The sequence below is a fragment of the Macaca nemestrina genome, chromosome 3 (genome assembly GCF_043159975.1).
Source record: "Macaca nemestrina isolate mMacNem1 chromosome 3, mMacNem.hap1, whole genome shotgun sequence".
NCBI lineage: Eukaryota > Metazoa > Chordata > Mammalia > Primates > Cercopithecidae > Macaca > Macaca nemestrina.
The window spans coordinates 51,092,981-51,112,053 of record NC_092127.1 but is presented as its reverse complement, the minus strand read 5'-3'; the positions used below and the strand labels follow the sequence as shown (position 1 = coordinate 51,112,053).

The following is a 19,073-nucleotide window of genomic DNA, read 5'->3' as shown; positions in this document are numbered from 1 at the left end:
TGATGGGAAGGAGAGGCTTTGAGGATGATGTTCAGGTTTCTGACTTGGTTAATTCTCTCTAGCTGTATTAGAGTAGAAACTCCAGAGGCATGAGCTGTGGCTTGGATCAAGGTGGTCCTTACATTTATCAAGTTAGAGCCAGTCCTGACTTTACGAGGTGGACACTCTGCTATATTACATCACTGTATCATATTACCTTCCTGTGATAGGCAGAATAAGGGTCTTCCAAAGATGTCTATGTTCTAATCCTGGAAACTAAATGTTAGGGTACCTATCAAAGGGAATGAAGGTTGCTTGTGGAATTAGGTTGCTAACCAGCTAACCTTAAAATAGGGGTAGTATTTTGGATTTATCCAGGTAGGCCCAATGTAATGAAAAGGCCCTTAAACTTGAAAGAGGGAGGCCGAAGAGTCAATGTTACGGTGATACGAGGTGAGACTTGAACAGCCTTTGCTGACTTTGAAAATGGAAGGGAGCCAGAAATGGAAGAACACAGGCAGCCTTCGAAACTGGGGGAAAAAAAAATCACATTTTTTCCCTAGAACCTCCAGAAAAGAATATAGTCAAGCCAATACCTTGATTTTGTCCCAGTGAGACCCATTTCAGACTTCTGACCTCCAGAACAGTAAGATGATAAATCTGTATTGTTTGAGTCCACTGAGTTTGTGGGAATTTGATACAGCTGCCCTGGGAAACAAATGCTCTTATCATTTATCCTTTCTCAGCAAATCCCTGCTCTCAGATTCATCCACACTTCTAATTTGTTTACCTCTAACTAATGCTTTATTTATAGTTTTCTTGACTTGTTATTTGCAACTTATTTAAACAGTACTATAAGCTAGTCATCGTGTGCCTACTTGCTGTGTAACTAACACTGGAGTAAGTTAAACTACCAGGTGTATTCCCTATGAACAGTTAGGCCCATCAAATTATCTCAGTGCATGCATGAACAATAAGAACACCTTGTGTTGCAGTCTCTTTTTTTCTGCTTATCCGATTGCCATACAACTAAAACATTTCCCAAGTAATAAATAATTTAGTTATAAAATTTAGGCAGCTTTCCGTCACAAGATATAATATTTATTTTGCTGTTGAATTAATTAATGTTTGGGAAATGCCATGTAAATGTTAGCTCTTATCCTCTTCTTATTTATAGTAAGTACATAACCTGAAACTTAATTCTATGCAATAGAAAATGCTGTGGACTATCAGTGGTAATGATGGATTAACATTATTTGTCCTTATGACTTTATCTGTAACCTGCATATAAAATTCAGAACTTGAAATGATGAAGATAATATCTGTCCATCCTAGCTTGGTCCAGCACTCATGAAACACAGATGTGAATGATTTTTGACTGGCAGATTTCCAAATGAATATGTAGCCACTACAACTTTTATATAAATTTAAAATTCTGGAAGAGGAGGGAAGAGGAATGCAAGACTCTGTCCAAATTGTGTGTTTGGGGCAATAAGCATATTGTACGCACAGTCCAAAATGTATTTCCAAATGCAGGTAAACAAAGGCTATTTTGATTCTGTTTTAAGGTCGCAAACAGTCTGTCATGGAGTTTAGATTGTGAGTCTCCCTGCTAGAAGATGGGTCACACTTGGAAGAGTGCTTTATATTCTCCATGCCACTGCCAAATGATCCTAGAGGTTAACAGAAAACAGCAATGGGGCTTCCAAAGACAAGGACTGAATTACATACTTGGTAAGACTAGGAATGATGAGAACGTTGTATTCTTCAAACAAAGTAACAGCCAGACAGATAGGCAAAAGAACAAAGAATCTGACCTCCAAGTAATCCTTAATTATAACTCTGCAACCTAAAAGGACAAGACTATAAAGTGGGTCAATAAGAAATGCATGAATTATGTAAGTAAAGAAAACTGAAACATATCTCCAGGCATAAAGCAAGCTAGCTATAATTTGCTACTATAAAATTCAAGAATTTTGCACCCTAGCTTATGCCATTAATGCATAAAGATACCAAAGCCTTCAATATAAAATGGTACTAGAAGCTGTAATTTAATTAAGGCCGAGGTACTAAGTTATTAATTACATGTGAAATAGTAAATATTTAAAATATTTGAAAATTGCTTATATTTCTTAAAATTGAGTAATATGCTATAAATCTCAAAAGGCAGGGTAATTCCAATCTCCGTGGCAAGTCTGTCTGTACAGCAAAACCTGTACAGCCTCTCTGGAGAACTAAGGTATAATCTGCCACAGCTGTGTAATTGAAGAAGCTCTGACACATGGAACTATACAAAAAGTTATTTTCAACTAGCAGAGCTTAGGATATTTTTCTTTCAGAATAAAAGCGCAGAATTCTGGACTATAATTATATTTCTACCACACTAAAAGAGCTCACAAATGCTTATTCTGTGTTAGAAGCAGGTCTTGAAATGGATAGTACAAATGTATGGAATTTCACCTCTTTTTGACAATGTAATTTTTGATTAACTTTCAAACACCATAAGCAAAATGCACCTGAACCCATGTACACAGTGAATCCTGGGTGGGAATGTTGATTTAAATGTGTGTTTGCAATAAGTAAACATCCTGAAACACATCATCTTCCTGATCACATTAACTGCCTCTCAAATATTGAAACCAAAGTACTTTGTGGCATATTCAAAAGAATATTGTTTTATGCCTATGTATGGATGGTTGTTCCAATCATCTTACAGACTCTGGTGCAATATGAGATACTTGAAAACTTCCATAGCCTATGCTATGGAAGCTTTGTAGTTTCTTCTCCACTTCCTTAATCTGAGAGTAGCTGGTTTGTCCCTGAGTTTTCCTGGGTGAATTGACTTTCCACCAAGTATCATCAAGAGAGTTTGATTTCTGGTTCTTGCCTTAATGAATAAGAGTTGCAATTCCAAGTAGTTAGCTGTGGACCACACCTAGGTATACCTCTGAAGTAACTTTAGCATAAGTTCAGTTAGTAGATACAACCCAGATCCTCTCTACCTCATGAGAATCTAGCTAAAGGAAAGGCCACAGGACCACCAAGGGCTCCTAAGAAGTTTCCAGCTGTTTGCTGGCCATTTAAAAAAACATCATATCATTTGTGGGACTTGGAACAATGAGGACTCTGCTCTTCATGAATGGACCTTGAGATTGTTTTAGAGGTAAAAGGAGGGAATTCAGCTCATTACAAAGACTTCATTCAAGGTCAGGACATGACTAGAAGAGCAGCCTCTCTAGGAACATGGTTTGAAAGGAAATCTTGTGAGAAAGTAAGAGAAAATGACTCACAAGCCAGCCGCACGCACATCAGTGCAAGTTAGCAGGATGGCAGATGTCACACGGAGGTAGAGTGCCTTTGGTGTCTTTTGGATCCCAATATTTTAATTTTTACCCCTTATTGTTATACAGTAATATCCCTAACCCTGCATGTGGCACAATTGCTTTAATAAAGACAGTTATAACAAGTGGATAAAGAAAATGTGGTCTATATACACTATGGAACACTACTCAGCCATTAAAAGGAACAAGATAATGTCTTTTGCAGCAACTTGGATGGAGCTGGAGACCATTATTCTAAATGAAGTTAACACCTGAGTGGAAAACCAAAAATCGTATGTTCTCACTCATAAGTGGGAGCTAAGCTAAGAGTGCACAAAGACATACAGCGTGATATAATGAACTTTAGAGACACAGAAGGAGGAGGGTGGGAGGGAGGCTAGGGATAAAACAACTACACGTTAAGTACAATGTATACTACTCAGGTGACGGGGACACTAAAATATCAGAATTCACCACTATATAATTCATCCATGTTACAAAAAAAACCACATGTACCCCAAAAGCTATTGAAATAAAAAATAATAAAGACACTATTATGAAGATACTAGAATTACTTCATACAAAACTAGCATGTGAGCTTCTTTGGTAGATGATGAACTCTGTGAGGGAGGGACATAGTCATTTTTAGATGCCCAAAATCTAGCATGATATTTGGCAGACAGTGGGTGCCAGAGAAGCATTTATTAATTTGGATTTTTAAATGTCCCTTAATTGTTTAATGTCTGTCTTCCTTAGCATAGGTATTTCCTAGTCCCTAGAAATCATGAATAATGAGGTATAAAGCACATACTTATGGTAACATCATACACAGTATCACAAGATTGATCATAACCTAGCTTCACTTTTATGCACCTTTTATTTCACTTATTACATAGATGCGAGTGAACACCCCAAGGAAAGACAGGTGTTAGGGCTTTAGACATATTTACGAACGTGAACTTGCCCATTAGCCTAAGACAGTTTCCCAAAGTTTGGGAGCAACACAAACACTAGAAAACCTCATTAGTCTCCTTCAAGGGTGTGTTCATAGTAGGTACCCAATAGATGTTAAGTGACTGACTGCTAAAGGAATAATGGGGGCTTTGAGCAACCGTCAAAAATAAAAGCTGAATTAATGATGAAAATAAATTTCTGACCAACATGGGAAAAATACCTGTACTATTAAATCCTGGATAGCTGTAATTGTGCCCAGGATCCCATTTCTTCCATTCCACTGGCCAATTCAAAAGCAGAGCAAATGTGCAAAAGATTCTGTGATATGATTTTCAGAGCACAGTTTTCTTCATCTTCCTTTCTTTCAGCCCGAGTAAAACAAAAAAGTCCCACAAAGAGGTAGGATCTCACTTTGCCTGCATTAATTCCCTGTCCTTTGCCCCGTTTCTCCTCTCTTGGAAGGCAGAGGCAGCTTCTGATTTTGAGCACTTCGTGTCCAGGTAAGCAGTGCTGGGAAGCACATGGGGGAAGTCATTGAAGAGAAGAGGTACCATGCTTCCAGCTTCACTCAGGACACAGACTGCAAAGGCTCAATAGTCCAGAACAAAACAATCTTGATCTGAAACTTGACAATCCCTATTTGCAGAACACTTGCTGGCATTAGTAGAAAATTTGCTTTTCTTTAAAACCTTTCTCCCCGGAAACGTCACATGCAGGGCAGCTCACCTCTGTCATGGGAATGGCACCTCCTCTAGTTGAGGTGAAAACTGGAAAGATGAAAAATCTGGCCTGTTCTTGACCTGAACTTCCATGAACCCTTAGGAGCATTCAGTAAGGTACTCCAAAGCCTGAGTGAAGGATGAGGTGGACACGCAAGATAAAAATGTGGTTATTCTTATGACTTAATATCTTGGAAAACTCAGATCTGTTGGTGCTTGATTTATTTGCAGATTTCCATAATGTCAGAAAACTAAGCAGAGTTCGTAGGATTAACATTTTCTCTATTTTTAGCACACACATATACACATAAAGCACAGTTACTCAATGAGCAAAGAGAAAACTTCCAAAAAACCTCTTATGCAGGAGAGCCCTACCAAGATTTTCAGGTCTTGATGTTCAGTTCCATTAGCATAGCAGGTTAATATCCATCAAGTGTAGACAGTCCCTCAGACAGTAAGAACCACTGTGGGTTAGTGGTTCACAGCATGGTTTTGGAGATGCACTGCTGGGCTTGGAATCCTAGCTCGTCCATTCCATATTATGTGACTCTTTGTACATTATTTAACCCCTTGGAGCTTCATTCTTATCTATGAAGTGGAGAGGAGATGATGATAATGTACCTCCCTCACAAGTATTTCATAAAAGTGATGAACTTGGAAAAGCATATGTAACATGGTGAGTGCTTCACAAGCAAGCATTAGTCATACCTGAATTGGCATTTGAACACTACATTAGAAAGAAAGTTGTAAAAGATAATGGGTAGGCTCTGTTGTCTTAGATAGGATGAGAAAGTACCGTTTAAATGATTTTTAAAAAGAAGAAAAAAAGAAAAAATCCTTGGGAGCATAAAAAGAAATAAGGCCCAAGACTGTTGTGATAACATATTATGCAACAAGAACAAAGGTCCTTTAACTACGGTAACAAAGATAAATGTGTTTTTCATGAACATTTAAAAATTTCTGTGATTGAATCAGCAAACCATTAAATTTTAAATTAAGAAAGACTTATAGTGAACATAGACAACCATCTAGGCAACAAAAATGAAGATTAAAAGAGGTATTAATATGATTTGTACATAATCTCTTTATAATATAAATGTCTGCAAAGTAGACTAAATTAGGTATACCAAAACTTCTGTACAAAAAAATTAAACTTAGATTAAGTATTCCTAACAAATCAAGCAACTAGCCCATAGGAAATATGTTTTTGCTTTCATATGTAAGCACATCTAAATACTATTACAAAAGAAAAAGCAAGAAAAATTCTTTCTTTTTAAATGCACCCCAAGGTAGCAATAATGTTGTTAGTTCCGCTTGGGATTTATTCACATATTCGTTATATGAATGATATATAGATATATACACATGTAGAGAGAGATCAGTTTCCTCACCACTATATTAATATTTAAGCATTGTGACATTTTAAAGGTATTTAAAGCATTATGACATTTTAAAGGTATTTAAAAATCATTGAACACCATCCCCAATTTTCAAGATTTAAAATTAAGGCCCACAAAGAAGAACGAATTTCTCTAAATTATATATAAGCTAATTCACAATCTGATGATCGTTTCTTTTGCTGTGTGGAAGTTAGTTTAATTAGATCCCATTTGTCAATTTTGAGTTTGTTGCAATTACTTTTGGTGTTTTAGTCATCAAGTCTTTGCCCATGCCTATGTCCTGAATGGTATTACCTAGGTTTTCTTCTAGGGTTCTTCTGGTTTTAGGTTTTACATTTAAGTCTCTAATCCATCTTGAGTTAATTTTTGTATAAGGTGTAAGGAAGGGGTCCAGTATCAGTTTTCTGCATATGGCTAGCCAGTTTTCCCAGCACCGTGTATTAAATAGGGAATCCTTTCCCCATTGCTTGTTTTTGTCAGATTTGTCAAAGATCAGATGGTTGTAGATGTGTGGCATTATTTCTGAGGCCTCTGTTCTGTTCCATTGGTCTATATATTTATTTTGGTACTAGTACTATGTTTTGGTTACTGTAGCCTTGTAGTATAGTCTGAAGTCAGGCAGCAAGATGCCTCCAGCTTTGTTGTTCTTGCTAAGGATTCTCTTGACTATACAGGCTCTTTTTTGGTTCCATATGAAATTTAAAGTCATTTTTTCTAATTTTGCAAAGAAAGTCAAAGGTAACTTGATGGGAATAGCTTGAATCTATACATTAGTTTGGGTAGTATGGCCATTTTCGTGATATTGATTCTTCCTATCCATGAGCATGGGATGTTTTTCCATTTGTTTGTGTCCTCTCTTCTTTCCTTGAGCAGTGGTTTGTAGTTCTCCTTGAAGAGGTCCTTCACATCCCTTGTAAGTTGTGTTTCTAAGAATTTTATTGTCTTTGTAGCAATTGTGAAACTATCATCAGAGTGAACAGGCAACCTACAGAATGGGAGAAAATTTTTGCAATCTATCCATCTAACAAAGGTTTAATATCCAGAATCTACAAGAAACTTAAACAAATTAGAAGAAAAAAAAACAACCCCATCAAAAAGTAGGCAAAGGATATGAACAGACACTTTCCCAAAGAAGACATTTATGTGGCCAAGAAACATACAAATGAAAAAAGTTTATCATCACTGGTCATTAGAGAAATGCAAATCAAAACCATAATGAGATACCATCACATGCCAGTTAGAATGGCGATGATTAAAAAGTCAGGAAACAACAGATGCTGGCAAGGCTGTGGAGAAATAGGAACACTTTTACACTGTTGGTGGGAGTGTAGATTAGTTCAACCATTGTAGAAGACAGTGTAGCAATTCCTCAAGGATCTAGAACCAGAACTACCATTTGACCAGCAATCCCATTACTGGGTATATACCCAAAGGATTATAAATCATTCTACTATAAAGAGACATGCGCATATATGTTTACTGCAGCACTATTTACAATAGCAAAGACTTGGAACCAACCCAAATGTCCATCAATGATAGACTGGATAAAGAAAATGTGGCACATATACACCATGGAATACTGTGCAGCTATAAAAAAGAATGAGTTTGTGTCCTTTGTAGGGACATGGATGAAGCTGGAAACCATCATTCTCAGCAACTAACACAGGAACAGAAAACCAAACACTGCATGTTCTCACTCATAGGTGGGAGCTGAACAGTGAGAACACATGGACACAGAGAGGGGAACATCATACATTGGGGCCTGTAGGAGGTTGGGAGCCAAGGGAAGGGAGAGCATTAGGACAAATACCTAATGCATGCGGGGCTTAAAACCTAGATGATGGGTTGATAGGTACAGCAAACCACTATGACACATGTATATCTATGTAACAAACCCACACATTCTGCACATGTATCCCAGAACTTAAAGTAAAATAAATAAAAAATAAATGACCAGATGCAGTGACTCGCACCTGTAATCCCAGAACTTTGGGAGGCCAAGGCGGGTGGTCACAAGGTCAGAAGATCAAGATCATTCCGGCCAACATGGTGAAACCCCATCTGTAATAAAAATACAAAAATTAGTCGGGCATGGTGGCATGCACCTGTAGTCTCAGGTACTCAGCAAAATAACCAGCTAACATCATAATGACAGGATCAAATTCACACATAACAATATTAACCTCAAATGTAAATGGGTCAAATGCTCCAATTAAAAGACACAGAATGGCAAATTGGATAAAGAGTCAAGATCCATCAGTGTGCTATATTCAGGAGACCCATCTACTGTGCAGAGACACACAAAGACTCAAAATAAAGGGATAGAAAAAGATCTACCAAGCAAATGGAAAACAAAAAAAAAAAGCAGGGGTTGCAATCCTAGTCTCTGATAAAACAGACTTTAAACCAACAAAGATCAAAAAAGACAAAGAAGGCCATTACATAATGGTAAAGCAATCAATTCAACAAGAAGAGCTAACTATCCTAAATATATACGCACCCAATACAGGAGCACCCAGATTCATAAAGCAAGTCCTTAGAGACCTACAAAGAGACTTAGACTCCCACATAATAATAATGGGAGACTTTAACACTCCGCTGTCAACATTAGACAGATCAACGAGACAGAAAGTTAACAAGGATATTGAGGAACTGAACTCAGCTCTGCACCAAGCAGACCTAATAGACATCTACAGAACTCTCCACCCCATCAACAAAATATACATTCTTCTCAGCATCGCATTGCACTTATTATAAAATTGACCACACAGTTGGAAGTAAAGCACTCATCAGCAAATGTAAAAGAACAAAAATTATAACAAACTGTCTCTCAGACCACAGTGCAATCAAACTAGAACTCAGGATTAAGAAACTCACTCAAAACCACTCAACTACATGGAAACGGAACAACCTGTTCCTGAATGACTACTGGGTACATAACGAAATGAAGGCAGAAACAAAGATGTTCTTTGAAACCAGTGAGAGCAAAGATACAACATACCAGAATCTCTGGGACACATTTAAAGCAGTGTGTAGAGGGAAATTTATAGCACTAAATGCCCACAAGAGAAAGCAGGAAAGATCTAAAATTGACACCCTAACATCACAATTAAAAGAACTAGAGAAGCAAGAGCAAACACATTCAAAAGCTAGCAGAAGGCAAGAAATAACTAAGATCAGAGCAGAATTGAAGGAGATAGAGACACAAAAAAACCCTTCAAAAAAAAATCAGTGAAACCAGGAGCTGGTTTTTGAAAAGATCAACAAAATTGATAGATCGCTAGCAAGACTAGTAAAGAAGAAAAGAGAGAAGAATCAAATACACGTAATAAAAAATGATAAAGGGGATATCACCACCAATCCCACAGAAATACAAACTGCCATCAGAGAATACTATAAACACCTCTACATAAATAAACTAGAAAATCTAGAAGAAATGGATAAATTCCTGAACACATACACCCTCCCAAGACTAAACCAGAAAGAAGTTGAATCCCCGAATAGACCAATAACAGGCTCTGAAATTGAGGCAATAATTAATAGCCTACCAACCAAAAAAAGTCCAGGGACAGACAGATTCACAGCCGAATTCTACCGGAGGTACAAGGAGGAGCTGGTACCATTCCTTCTGAAACTATTCCAATCTATAGAAAAAGAGAGAATCCTCCCTAACTCATTTTATGAGGCCGACATCATAGTGATACCAAAGCCTGGCAGAGAAAGAACAAAAAAAGAGAATTTTAGACCAATAGAGATTTCATCCCTGATGAACATCGATGCAAAAATCCTCAATAAAATACTGGCAAACCAAATCCAGCAGCACATCAAAAAGCTTATCCACCATGATCAAGTGGGCTTCATCCCTGGGGTGCAAGGCTGGTTCAACATATGCAAATCAATAAATGTAATCCAGCACATAAACAGAACCAAAGACAAAAACCACATGATTATCTCAATAGATGCAGAAAAGGCCTTTGACAAAATTCAATGCCCTTCATGCTAGAAACTCTCAATAAATTCAGAATTGATGGAATGTATCTCAAAATAATAAGAGCTATTTATGACAAACCCACAGCCAATATCATACTGAATGGGCAAAAACTGGAAGCCTTCCCTTTGAAAACTGGCACAAGACAGGGATGCCCTCTCTCACCACTCCTATTTAACATAGTGTTGGAAGTTCTGCCTAGGGCAATCAGGCAAGAGAAAGAAATCAAGGGTATTCAGTTAGGAAAACAAGAAGTCAAACTGTCCCTGTTTGCAGATGACATGATTGTATATTTAGAAAACCCCATTGTCTCAGCCCAAAATCTCCTTAAGCTGATAAGCAACTTCAGCAAAGTCTCAGCATACAAAATTGACGTGCAAAAATCACATGCATTCTTATACACTAGTAACAGACAAACAGAGAGCCAAATCATGAATGAACTCCCATTCATAATTGCTTCAAAGAGAACAAAATACCTAGGAATCCAACTTACAAGGGATGTAAAAGACCTCTTCAAGGAGAACTACAAACCACTGCTCAAGGAAATAAAAGAGGACACAAACAAATGGAAGAACATACTATGCTCATGGATAGGAAGAATCAATATCATGAAAATGGCCATACTGCCCAAGGTAATTTATAGATTCAATGCCATCCCCATCAAGCTACTAATGACTTTCTTCACAGAATTGGAAAAAACTGCTTTAAAGTTCATATGGAACCAAAAAAGCTTTTTTTTAAAGTTTATGTGGTACCGAAAAGAGCCCACATTGCCAAGACAATCCTAAGCCAAAAGAACAAAGCTGGAGGCATCACGCTACCTGACTTCAAACTATACTACAAGTCAATAGTAACCAAAACAGCATGGTACTCGTACAAAAACAGATATATAGACCAATGGAACAGAACAGAGCCCTCAGAAATAATACCACACATCTACAACCATCTGATCTTTGACAAACCTGACAAAAACAAGAAATGGATAAAGGATTCCCTATTTAATAAACGGTGCTGGGAAAACTGGCTAGCCATGTGTAGAAAACTGAAACTGGATCCCTTCCTTACACATTATACAAAAATTAATTCAAGATGGATTAAAGACTTCAATGTTAGACCTAAAACCATAAAAACCCTAGAAGAAAACCTATGCAATACCATTTAGGGCATAGGCATGGGCAAGGACTTCATGACTAAAACACCAAAAGCAATGGCAACAAAAGCCAAAATTGACAAATGGGATCTAATTAAACTAAAGAGCTTCTGCACAGCAAAATAAACTACCATCAGAGTGAACAGGCAACCTACAGAATGGGAGAAAATTTTTACAGTCTACCCATCTGACAAAGGGCTAATATGCAGAATCTACAAAGAACTTAAACAAATTTACAAGAAAAAATCTAACAAACTCAAAAAAAAGTGGGCGAAGTGTATTAACAGACACTTCTCAAAAGAAGACATTTATGCAGCCAACAGACACAAGAAAAAATGCTCATCATCACTGGCCATCAGATAAATGCAAATCAAAACCACAATGAGATACCATCTCACACCAGTTAGAATGGCCTTCATTAAAAAGTCAGGAAACAACAGGTGCTGGAGAGGATGTGGAGAAATAGGAACACTTTTACACTGTTGGTGGGACTGTAAACTAGTTCAACCATTGTGGAAGACAGTGTGGCCATTCCTCAAGGATCTAGAACTAGAAATACCATTTGACCCAGCCATCCCATTACTGAGTATATACCCAAAGGATTATAAACCATGCTGCTATGAAGACATACACACGTATGTTCACTGCGGCACTATTCACAATAGCAAAGACTTGGAACCAACCCAAATGTCCATCAATGATAGACTGGATTAAGAAAATGTGGCACATATACATCATGGAATACTATGCAGCCATAAAAAAGGATGAGTTCATGTCCTTTATAGAGACATGGATGAAGCTGGAAACCATCATTCTGATGAAACTATCGCAAGGACAGAAAATCAAACACCACATGTTCTCACTCATAGGTGGGAACTGAACAATGAGAACACCTGGACACAGGGTGGGAAACATCATACACTGGGGCCTGTGGTGTGGTGGGGGGATGGGGGACGGATAGCATTAGGAGATATACCTAATGTAAATGAGGAGTTAATGGGTGCAGCACACCAGCAGGGAACATGTATACATATGTAACAAACCTGCACGTTGTGCACGTGTACCCTAGAACTTAAAGCATAATTGAAAAAATAAAAAGAAAGAAATCATTGTCCTTTACCTTTTCCCTGCAACTTGCTCCTCTTAATTAATTGAGATTTGTTTGTAGAATATAGAGTTGTATTAACTCAGCAAACCAATTTTTTCTAGATCTCAGGGTTCTGGTTAACCCTTGGCCGGTGAGTTACAGTTAAACATGGCAGATTGGACACATCTCTGCTCATTCCTGGAATTCCACTAAGAAGGCCATTAAGTAATAAAACTGGTAAAGACATACATGTTCAAACATTATGGTAGAAGATACAAAAGGAGAAAAGTAATATCAGCCATATTTTGGAAGATGGAAAGCAGATGGACAAGTGGTATCAGATTCAACAGGGCAGAAAAAGACAACCCTAATCTTGCAAAGGGAGAAGCCAATAAGATGCACATGAATTCAATTTCCAGAAAAGCTGGAGAATTGGAGGCATCATTAACCATTAAGGACAGAGGGAGATTCAATCATTCTTTTCCTGCAGCTCCTAAATCCAAAATTTCTGAAACCCAAAAAATTTTATAAAACTTATTTGGCAGCACAATTTTACTTTATCCAGACGAATTTGCTGTCAAAATGTGAACTAAAATATGTAAAGCTAATTCATAGTCTTGATTTACCCCTCTTAGTATAAATATTCATGCTCCTCTGCAGGAAATTCAATGTGTTTGATTAAGGAGGCTACTACAGGTCCCACTAGGTACTACAGTTGAGCCTTGAACAATGTGGGTTTGAACTGTGCAGGTCCAATTATATGTAGATTTTTTTCAATAAATATCTTGGAAAGTTCTTTGGAGATTTGTGACAATCTGAAGACTCACAGATGAACCCCCATTACCTAGAAATATCAAAAATTAATAAAAAGTTATATATCTCATGAATGCATAAAACATTTGTAGATATGAGTCTATTTTGTGATTTACTACCATAAAGTATACACAAATCTATTATACAGAGTTAAAATTTATCAAAACTTACACACACGCTTACAGACTGTACAGGGTTCCATTTGCAGTCAGGAGAAATGTAAACAAACAAAGTTGCAGTATTAAACCATAGCTGAATAAAATTAACTGTAGTAATGCTGTAGCGCTGTAATAATTTCATAGTCAACTCCTGTTGCTATTGCAGTGAGCTCAAGTGTTGCAAGTATCTGCTTAGAACGCCATGTGATGCTAATCATCTCTGTGTGAGCAGTTCATCTCTCCAGTAAATTGCTTATCACAGTAAAAAGTAATCTCTCATGGTTCTTGAGTATTTCTTACTGTGTTTAGTGCAATACCGTAAACCTTGAACTACACCATGATACCCATTCAGAGTGCCACTAGTGATGCTGGAGGTGCTCCCAAGAAGCAGAGAAAGGCATGACATTACAAGAAAAAGTTGAATTGCTTGATATGTACCATGGATTGAGGTTTGCAGCTTCAGTTGTCACCCCCGCCCTCCATTTCAGACAGATGATTAATCTTCTAAACAGGCAACATAAACTTATAGTCTCGATAAATACAGTAAAGTACTATAAATATATTTTCTCTTCCTTATGATTTTCTTAACATTTTCTTTTCTGTAGCTTACTTTCTTATAAGAATACCATCATAACATGCAAAATAGGCATTAATTGACTATGTTATCAGTAAGGCTTCTGGTCAGCAATAGGGTTTTGGGGGAGTCAGAGTTATGTGGTAGATTTTCTGGTGCTTAGGTTTCAGCACCCCTAACTCATGTATTGTTCAAAGACCAAATTTATATCAGTTCTGCAGCATATTACTTTCTAAACTGTAAAAAAAATCTGAATCTTCAAACATGTCTGGCTCAAAGAGTTTCAGATAAGCGATTATAGAACTATGCAATGAGAAATTTCTAGTCCAAGATTTCTCCTCTACTGCTCAGCCTCCCAACAGGGGGTGAGGCTTATTCTTTGGTGGAATTGAATCTGAGAGGTCATAATCTCTGTGAGCCCTTGCATACCAATGGCTAATATAATGTATGGTACCATTCTAAAACAGGAGAATTAAGTGGAAGTTTACAGAGTGAAGAGTGAAGAACCCTGTCAATCCAAGTTCCCCTATTTGGTTCATAGAAAAGAGCAGCTGGATTTATGCTCTCTGGGCAGAATATTGCAGATTAGAGGAATTTTCCCTGAGTTGACCCAAAATAAAAGACCTATACAGTTGACACTTGAGGATTCCTATGCAAAACACTGGGAATGCTGTCTATTTGCCCTGTAGAGATGTCTCAGCCAAGAATAAATCAGAATGAATCAACCTTAAATCACACTGAATAGAAGTCAAGGATCATTAGACCTTTGAGAACATGAAATATTAAATAAAATAAATGAGAAGAAGAACTCTGAGTAAAAAATTTCCCCAAAGCTGTAATTAATATTCTCAGAAAGGAACAATTATATCCATGAAATGAGAACAGAAATTTTGTTTTTAAAAATCTTCAGAAAATAAATAACATAAGATGATTAAGAGTATATAATACTTGTATTCATTTGAAGTATTAGAAATTAAAGCTAGAGGAAACAACTGTCAAAAATAGAACAAAAACGTAATTACATGGAAAATAAGGAAGAAGTACCACATTAGCCTGTTCTCACACTTCTTTACAGAAATTACTGAGACTGGGTAACTTATAAATGAAAGGGGTTTAATTGGCTCATGGTTCTGCAGGCTGTACAGGAAGCATGGCAGGATCTGCTTCTTGGGGAGGTCTCAGGAAACTTACAATCATGGCAGAAGGTGAAGCAAAGCAGGCACGTCTTACATGGCTGAGACAGGAGAAAGAGAGGGCAGGGGAGGTGCTACACACTTTTAAACAACCAGATCTCACAATAACTTACTAACTACCACAAGAACAGCACCAAAGGGATGGTGTTAAACCATTCATGAAGGATATACCCCCATCATACAATTGCCTCCCAACAGGCCTCACCTCCAACACTGGGGATTGCAATTGAACATGGGATGTGGTAGAGACATAGACCCAAACCATATCAAGTACCTGCACCAAGGCATACATTAGTGAGGTTTCAGAACATCATGGATTGTTTTTAAACCTCAGAAACTCCCAAGGATAACAAACATGCTGCATGGAAAAAATCAGAAATCAAAAAGGCATACCACTAGGCACTAGAAGATAACTGGCAAGTCTTCAAAATTCTCAGGAAAAACTAATTTCGAACTAGACTTTTATATCCATCTAATATATTAATTAGAAAAATAGTATATAGACATATAATCTTTTAAGACTATTACCTTTCAAATATCAGAGTAAGTTCCTTGGAGAACATACTTCAAGAAAACCAAAGAATAAAGAGAAAAACGTGAAATCAAAGAAACAAGAGTGTCCATTTCTTTAAAAGGCAGTTAGAATTTCAAAGACAATATGGCTTATAGTAATATATTATCCTAAGAACGATCTTAGAAAATATTTGCTCCAAATTGGTGCCTTAGACTTCATAGTGTGCTTAACCACATTGAAAGACCTATGGAAAACTAAGTAAATAAAAAACAAAGCAATTATTACCTTCAACAAAAACAAAAAGTTGTGTAAGAAAGAAATTGTGATAATCATAGTAGACCATATGGCTTAGCCATTGGTCTAGCCATTATTTATGATAAATTTGTAAACATCAAATATTGATTAGCAAAAATGATTACTATATCTATACTAGACAGATGGGGAAAATGAATTATGGGAGTGAGTATAAGGGATTATGATTCAGTATGAGAAAGTGAAATGCTCATTTTTCAGAGTGGAGAGTCAAAAAATAGTACATAAAATTTCAAAATTAAGAACTAGTCATATGTGTTTGAAACTTAAAAATAAGGAGGTAAATATTAGAATAAATGGTTAAAAGAGTTGAAAGCTGCTGTCTTTGTTACGGAGATACTGGGGTTGTTCTGCTTGAACAGGAGACTGGTATTTTTCATCATAAATCACTGATTTTTATAAGGTGTTAATTTGACATAAACAAAAATCAAATTTTTAATAAAAAGAGCCTAGTGATTATTTTAGCAAACAAATAAGATTACTATAATTATAATTTCTGACTTGTACAAGTTTAATATTTTCCTTCATCTCCCTTTCCATCTGAACTGCTTTTTTTGCCAGATTAATCTTTCCACAGAGCAGCTCAAATCATGTTGTTTTGCTTAAAAACTTTAAGTGGCTAAACTCATTAATTTGGCATCGGAGATCTTCACAACTTATTTTCCGTCTATTTTTCCTTCCATTAATCAACAGATATTTGTGGAGCAATTGCTGCATGTTTTGTTGGACGCAAAGAGGATATAATGATGAAAAAGGCAGACATAATTCAGGTGTTCAAGGCACTTTAATTCAACATACTTCTGCTAACATCCTCTTTTCCTAGGCCTTTGTTCTAATACTTTTGGCTTGTCAGTCTTCTGCTTCACCTTCAAGCATGCATGTACAAGCTCTGGTTATATTTCAAGGCAGAATACAAATGCTACGTCCTTCACAAAGTCCCCAAGTGGAAGTTCATTTTTCTATTCCGAATGTCCTTTGAACTTTAGCCTGGTGGCTTTTATGCATTTTCTCACTATTATAGCAACTCACAAATGTGTTATCATCCAAACTAGAACTTGGGTTCCTTGAGAAGGGGGATCCTGAAAGATTCATTTTTATATACCCTACGGTTCCCCTGTACATGGTAGATAACTTAATAAAGTATTACCTGGATCATCCATTTGGCATTTGTATAGTTTTACCTACAACATTGGAACACCATTTTAATAGTGGCTTATATACTAAGACATTTACTTTTTATTCTTTGTTAAATGTTTCATTTTAGAATAGTTTTAGGTTTACAGAAAAATTACAAAGATAGTACAGAAAGCTCTCATGTACCTGACAGGCAGCTTTCCCTATTGACACTGCACATTTGGCACAATTAATTAATTAATATTTATACATTGTTATTAATTAGTATCCACATTTTGTATGGATTTCCTTAGTTTTTACTTAATGCTCTTTTTTCTGTTCCTGGATCCCATCCAGATACTACATTTCATTTAGTTGTCAAATCTTCTTAGACTCCTCTTGGCTGTGACAGTTTCTCAGACTTTTCTTGTTTTTGATGACAGTATTACTTTTCTTTTGCTGTAGTAAAATATCACCACAAACTCAGTGGCTTAAAATAATCTAAATGTATTATCTCCCAGTTCTGTAGACCATAAGTCTAATACAGGTCTAACTGGGCTGAAATCAATGTGTCAGGAGGGCTTGGTCCTTTCTGGAGGCTCTAGAGAAGAGTCTATTTCCTTGTCTTTTCCAGCACCTAGGGACCATTCACATTCCTACCGCAATGACCCTTGATAGTTTGGAGTAGTATTGTTCAGGTATTTTATTGAATGTCCCTCAATGGATGTGCCTGGTATTAATATTTTTCTCATGATTAGACTTGGGTATGGTTGGGTTGGAGGAGGGAAACATCAGAGAGGTAATGTAACACTCTCATCACCAATCAAATGTACATGATTTATCAGCATGACTTACCACTATTGCTGTGAGCCCTGACCACCTGGCTAAGGCAACATTAGCCAGATGTAGTAGACAGAATACTAGCCCCTGCTCCCGGCAAATGTTTCTATGCCCTAATCCTTGGAATCTGTGAATATGTCAGGTTACATGACAAAAAGAAATTAAGATTACTAATGGAATTAAGCTTTCCAATCAATGGACCTTCTGATAGGAAAGCTATCCCAAATTACCTGGGTAGGCCCAATGCAATCAAAAGGAAGAAGAGAGAGTCAGAGGAAAGAAGAAAGCAGATGAAGGAAGCAGTCCAAGTGACGTAATGTGAGAAGAACTGGACCTGTTGTTTTATGACTTTAAAGATAGAGAAAGGGGACCTTGAGCCAAGGAATGTAGGCAGTCTCTAGAAGCTGGAGAAGGCAAGGAAACTGATTCTTTCCTGGAGCCCCCCAAAAAGAATGTAGTCCTGTCCACATCCCTGCTAAGACCTTGATGTTAGTCCAGTGTTAGAACCCCAAAACTGTAAGGTAATAAAGTATCATTGTTTTACATCACTAACTTTGTGATCACTTGTTACAGCACCAATAGAAAACTAATACATTGGGCTTTTCCACTGAGAAGTTACTCTCTTCAACCTCTTTCCATACTTTACTCTTTGGAAAGAGGCTACTGTGTGTACCAGCCAAACTTAAGGAGTAGGAGTTATCCTCCACTTCCTTGGGGCTGGAGCAGCTACATAAATTCTTTGAAATTCTTCTGTAGAAGAAATTTGGTTATCTTCCCCCATTTGTTTATTTATTTAGTCATTTACATCAGCATCGGCTCATGGATATTCATGAATATTTAGGATTATAACCCAATATTGTCTCATTTGTTTTATTGCTCCAATTTTTTTTCAGTTTTAGCTATTGACAGTTTTCTCAGTTGGCTTCTGTGTCTCTTTGACATACCTATACCATTGTAGA

The 19,073-nt window shown here is 37.0% G+C and overlaps 1 protein-coding gene across 12 annotated transcripts in view; it reads right to left on the bottom strand.

Annotated features, from left to right (window-relative positions):
* The window catches only part of LOC105493253 (solute carrier family 7 member 11), a 788,950-nt gene that overhangs the window by 188,991 nt on the left and 580,886 nt on the right, over nt 1–19,073 (bottom strand). The window contains exon 2 of one of the 12 annotated variants that reach the window (XM_071093034.1): nt 8,346–8,433. The exons of the other annotated variants lie outside the window; for them this stretch is intronic. The gene's annotated coding sequence lies outside the window, so the exon portion shown is untranslated. The remainder of the gene's footprint in view (nt 1–8,345; nt 8,434–19,073) is intronic. 12 annotated transcript variants of the gene reach the window in all.